Below are 6,073 nucleotides of genomic sequence, written 5' to 3'. Positions count from 1 at the left end.
ATTGACTGTTAGAAATGTGAAGGGGGCAGGAATCTGCATTAAAATACACAATTTCAGGCCCCTTGAATTTGTTATGTACAGGATAATGTAAAGTAATAAGGTCTAATACCATATTACTCATTATTCCTCCACCAGCTTCCTGCCACTGTGAGGGAAAATTACAAAACCGCTGAGCTTTTGAGTGGCACACTTTACCTTAAACATCTCTGCAGTGGTTCAGTGTAATGAGTTATATGAGCTTTGAGTTGGAAAATGAATAAAATACGAACATGTTAAGTTTTATGTACTACACAAGAGGCATTCAGGTGCAGCTAAGCAGACTGCTGTGGCAACCATGTCAGAAAAGCTGACAAAGCACAATGTTGAAATTTGTGAATCACCTTAGATCTGTTGACCAAAGTAGGTCAACACACTGGTAACTAGAAAAGCACTTAAAGAGCACAGACCTTTGCCAAGCATATTGAGATTGTCAGACAACACTTTAGTCCTACTTTAATGTTATACTCCCTTTCAGCAGACTGTCTGCTACAATTTGGTGTTAGTTGCAGGTTTGTATGATAATTTGTTTCCTGACAGTGTTGAAAATTATGATGACCCAGTACATATTTCATATTGTGGATCTTAGTATCCAGATTTTGCCAGGATCTGGATCGTACTTTTACATGTTTTAGAAAATATTGTGACCTTGTCTTGTATTGTTTTGCAAAGCAATCCGACCATTTATCGTGGAGTTATATACACATATGGTAAAAATGGCTCTATCTCAAAATGATAAAGAATCCTTTAAAAAAAAATCTGGATCCAGACGGTGATCCAACCTAAAAACATAACCTCCTTGGCAGAGGTAAAAATTGTGATTCCTGCCAAGAGGGTATAAGCCCACAAGAAAAAGGCCCTACTTTTAGCTGTTTCATAACCTATACCACCATTTTATTCATAATTTAATGGTAAAAATGAGCTAGTTTTGAACCTATTTACACAACATGATGGTTGTTTTGTAGGTTATGATGTCATTACATGACAGCTAGGTTAGGTATAGTACATAGAGCACAGCTACATCTTGCTTTCTGATACTGTAACCTATTAATCTAGATAGAGCTCCATCCAGTTTTAAAACACAAGCATCCTAAATGCCAAAACCAAGGCTCCTTTGATCATTTTGATGTGTGAGGAAATTGCTCGATGGGTTGACACTTGATGATTTTGAATCTAATGATGAACAAACAATAAACCCAGTGATCTTTGCCTTTTCCAGGTAATTCAGAGGCTGGAGTGAGGGGATGAGCTGCAGCTGCTGCTGTTCATCAGCGTCCTCCACCACCACAAAGACTGAGAGCTCTTTAGCTGTCTGAAGCACTGCATTGATTGTGAACTCCGATTTGCAGGCACAGGTCATGGTAATTGGAGGAGCGTCAACTTGCCCATTTCTTCCCTGTAACTGTGTCTGCCCTATTTCTGCTCTTATACTGCTGCAGCCAGCAGCAGGGAGAAGACGTTGGCAAGATAGAGTGAAAAATTGAATGAACTCTGAACCGCTCTTTTGGTGACATCTCTTTCTCTCTCTTTCAGGCAGCAGGTGTGCAGCATGACACACACATTTCAAGAGGCTGTTTGAATTCTGTGGTTCAGCCCACTGATACAGCTGACTCTGAGTTACACAAGCGCCTGTAGGGTACACCGGATGTTCTTCTTTGAGAGAAACGACGGATGTGTATTATAACTGGGTGCAAAACAAAAAAGATATGACAGGGACAGACACAGTTACGTTATGTTGTGTCTCTTTAAATGCGTCTTAAATCCTGTGAGAGTGCATCAGGCACAGGTACAAGTGCAATGACACACGTGCAAGTTAATCAGCACATCTCAGAAGTGAAAACTATATTATTTATTTGCATATGTAACATGAATTTCGCACCAACATTTAAACAGAGTATGACATCTTCTCTCTTCCTCCCTGCAGGTCTGACCATGACAGAAAACAGGCAGGGCCTGCTGCAGCCACAGTGTTCAGGTAAGCCAAATTCATCCAAAAACAGCACCATCTAGAGCCAAAAACCCCTCATAGCTGCAAGGGACACATGCAATGATGAACATCTAGTATGAGAGAAAGATTTTCATCCCTAATTTTGACGTTAGAGTCTGGGACGAAGTGTTCTAACACATTATGCACCACAGGCACCCGATAAAAGTATCTGAAATAATGGTGAAACAAACTGTCATGGTGGTTAAAATAGCAGCAAAAGAAAGCCTGTTGCAGCTTTTGCACAAAAATAAAATAACCCCCGAAACTCACTCCCACCTGAGAGAGAGGAATCCACATCCTGTGATTCACATAAGACCAGGGATTTGCCTCTCTTTGGATGTGAAACCTTTTAAGTGTGCTTCAGTGCTGCCTCCAAAATACCTGTGCAGATAGAGAGGGCTGTCCTGGATACGAGAGCGCGTAGGTGATAAAGGTGCAGAGGTTCAGTGGTGATTCCTCAAAACTTTGTTGTCTCACGCTCACATATATGGGCATTTGTTTATATAACTGTGCCTGCAGCTGCCCACGCCTGCCTCTTCAATCAGCTCTGGGAATGCAGAAACAAAAACTTGATCATCATCTGTTTCGAGCTGGAATAATGCCTAGATATTAGTTAAGACATCTTGACTTTAATTTTTAGAGAATTCAATTGATTTATTTCTGTTTTACATTTAAGCAGAAAAGCTCTCTTGGAACATGCACTCCATACGAGGTATAACAGGTTTATTGTAAGTTAGCAAAACAAATGATTCTGGCATTTACCCTGTAGTTTACTCATTAATACTATATTCAATTTCTACAAAGTCTGTACTGCTACATGTTACTCTATTATATGCACTGCACCTTTAATAACCTTTAATAACCTTCATTTCAAAAGTACTTTCATAAAGTTCAAGTTTTAAAAATGCTCATAAGGATAACAAAAAAATTGGATTGTAGCGTAAGCTATTTTTTTAGAAAGTGGTCACCAAGTCAAAGACTATTCAAGATAAAGTAAAATCAAGAGATTCTTACAATGAAGGGTATTTTTTGTGTTGTTTTTATAAAGAAACTTTACATTTTTGGAAGACTGTTATCTGTTGGTCTATATTTTCTGACCCCTGTACAAACCCAAGTGAGAAGAGTAGTGACATTCTTGGACATCTTGTTTCCAGCCTAACCTCCAGGATATCTCATTGGTTATTTTATTACACAGCAGTTAGACATCAAGTTTGTTGAAGACCTAGGAATAATTTTGTCTAGTCGGGGACAGACTACATAAGAGATCTAGATTTGGATAGGACAGAGGTCAGTTACACCCAACTTTTGCATTATTACTGGTTTTTTTTGGGTTTTTTTTTTTAAAAAAAAACAGCTGTGATTTGGAAATTTTTCTGTAAAAATAATTTCCTAACATAAAATCGTCACTTTTGCTCAGTATTTTTTGTTGTTAACCCTTTTCAGCAACTTTTTCTGAATTCTTTTAAGAAACTATGTCAGTGTCCACTAAACAAAATGCTTTACTCTAAATGTATGTTAAGAAAACAATGTAGGTCCTAATATTGACCCCTGAGGAACTCCATCATTGATAATTGTCCATGCAGATTTCGAAGCTATTAACCATTTAATTTGAATTGTTCAAAAAGAACTTAAGTTTGAGTTTTTCAAACTGCAAAAAATTTACTTAAAGAAGCTCGAGAAGCACGAAACATCCTCTTCACAACCAGAAAAGGTCATCTATCTACAGTATGTATGATTCATATGTAATGAGGGGTTGTTGTAAGGATTGCAGTTATTGTATGTCTTGTACTGTACGTATTTTTTGCACCTGCTCCAAGTGTCATAGTGATTATAAAGCACACTGTGACAGAACTCACATGTGTGGGAAGAGGTTTTACCGTGTGACCAGGAGCTCTGCGTCTGTGTGACATGACTGATGGTGTTGTGATGCACAGGAAGTTGTATCGTAGTGACACGTAATGCTGGCAGTGTACACAAGTGTGAAGAAATACTAACTGTCCTTGTTGCTCATCTTGCCAGCGTCATAAGGTAGCTTGATTACTATTGTCCGAACAAGACAATCCTGCTGCAGCTGATCTCATCACTGTTTGAGATGTTATTACTAGCGGATCACTGAGGGGGTTTGGGCTTTGATATTTCTGCACAACTGAAAGTCAAGACTACAAAAATGGCATAAAGTTACATAAAAGAGCAATTGTTGAGACACAGTTTATGTGCATAATACTGTGCTGTAAAAAGAAGCTTTTTCTGTATTGAAAGAAAACTGACAGTTTCATTAATAGAAAATAATTTTAAGAGGCAAGGTTGTCATTTATTCAAATATCTTTCATGATTATTATTCAGTGCTATTCAGTGCTTCAAAAATTTCACAAAAAAAGACTTCTGTCATTTTTTAAACAGAAAAAAACAGGATACACAAAATATAAGGCTACATCTTGAAACTCAGATTTATGTCTCAAAAACAAACCATTCTTTGTTTAGAATGAAAGAGATTTAAAAAGAAAAAAAAAGACTGAATTTAATGGTAAAACAGCTGACTTTAAGTTTTCCCATAAATCTTTAGCTGAAATGCACTTTTGACAGCTACCTTTGCTCAAACAAGGAAATAAAGCTGAGGAGCTCAGACACATGCCCTGCAGAAAAGATGCTTTTATTCCTAAGAAACCATTAACATTTTTTTCTTGTACTTGACATAGGTGACAGTGCCCAGGACTCATCTGTGGCTCTGTAATTGCAGTATGACATTGTTCTCTGTGTTTAAATTTAGGACCTGCCCCTGAAATAGAGCGTTATGTCCAGATTGCATACACAGAGAAACATCAGCCGTGCAGGTCATCTTAACCCCTGAGACATGAGGTCGAGTTACCTTCTGTTCTAAATCAATACTCAACTTAAATCCGTGTTAGACGTGGTATTGGATGTTTCAGTCAAATTAATCAAAGTAGGAGGAAATTACTTTGTTAAGTTGCTTACATTAATTTCCCACAAGAAGTCGTGGGATCTAAAAATTCCCAAGGCACCACAACAGATCACATCACAGCATGATGACTGCTAACTCCCACCACTATGAGGCTCTGTTTTAGCTGAGTAGGGGGACACATAGAGGGAAGAAAATGATGATGAAGCTCCCTTGAAATCAGCTCCTTTTTGGCTTCCTGGTGTACATTGTTTGAATAGTTTTTATTAAATCTCTCTCCCTCTCCATCTCTCTCCTCCTCTCACACAGCTTGGTTAGAGGAGGAACGGTGCCAGCAGTAGAGCAACAGGCAGACACCCACGTTAGGTTATCCCTTTAACACTTTTTCGAGAACTACCCTGATCCACCCACATCCCCCGAGAGAGAGCTGGAGAGAGATAGAGGGAAAGGGAGGGGTGACGCCTATTCCTGTGTGCATGTGTGTGAGTGTGTATGTGAGAGTGTGTGTTTTGTGATACAGACAGATAGACAGGGAGAGAGTGAGCGCGCGCCAGCTGTGTGTTCCCTCTCCTGCATTACAGCACTGTCTGCCCCTCGCTTCAACTTTTAATTGGCTGTGAGGATACGCTGTTACTATGACAGCAGCACCGGAACAGTGCGCGCGCCTCATGCTCCCTCTGCACAGCTGAGTTAAGTGAAAACCCCACGTGCTGTTCTAATATGCGTGATTGCCTTTTAATTAACGCAACAAAGGAAATAATCCCTTTACATGCACTCATTGAACCGTCGCGAGAGCCTCATTTCAACATAAACCTTTCAATCACCAGAATTAGCATTTTACTAATTATCAACCAACTAAATGTCACACTATAGAAACATAATTGATTTAATTTCTTGTTGCTTTTGTTTAACCTGTGTTTGAAATATTAGTACACTTAGTATTCAGTTATTCATCTCTGTCTGTCAGCACCGCGTGCATGCACGCTGACTCCACTGATCCTCTTTCCGGTACCTTTGGCTCTGCGTTCATATCTGCGTAGTTTGGTGTTAATAATCGTTTGTCTCTGTCTCCCTGCACAGACCCCTCCCCTCTCTTCCAGTCTCCCTCCTTCCTCTGCGCGCTGACACACTCA

The sequence above is a fragment of the Halichoeres trimaculatus genome, unplaced genomic scaffold, assembly GCF_033239565.1.
Source record: "Halichoeres trimaculatus isolate MK-OKI-2021-1 unplaced genomic scaffold, fHalTri1.1 fHalTri1_scaffold_14, whole genome shotgun sequence".
NCBI classification, from domain to species: domain Eukaryota; kingdom Metazoa; phylum Chordata; class Actinopteri; order Labriformes; family Labridae; genus Halichoeres; species Halichoeres trimaculatus.
The sequence above is the reverse complement of the archived record's forward strand: the minus strand, read 5'-3'. Positions refer to the sequence as shown.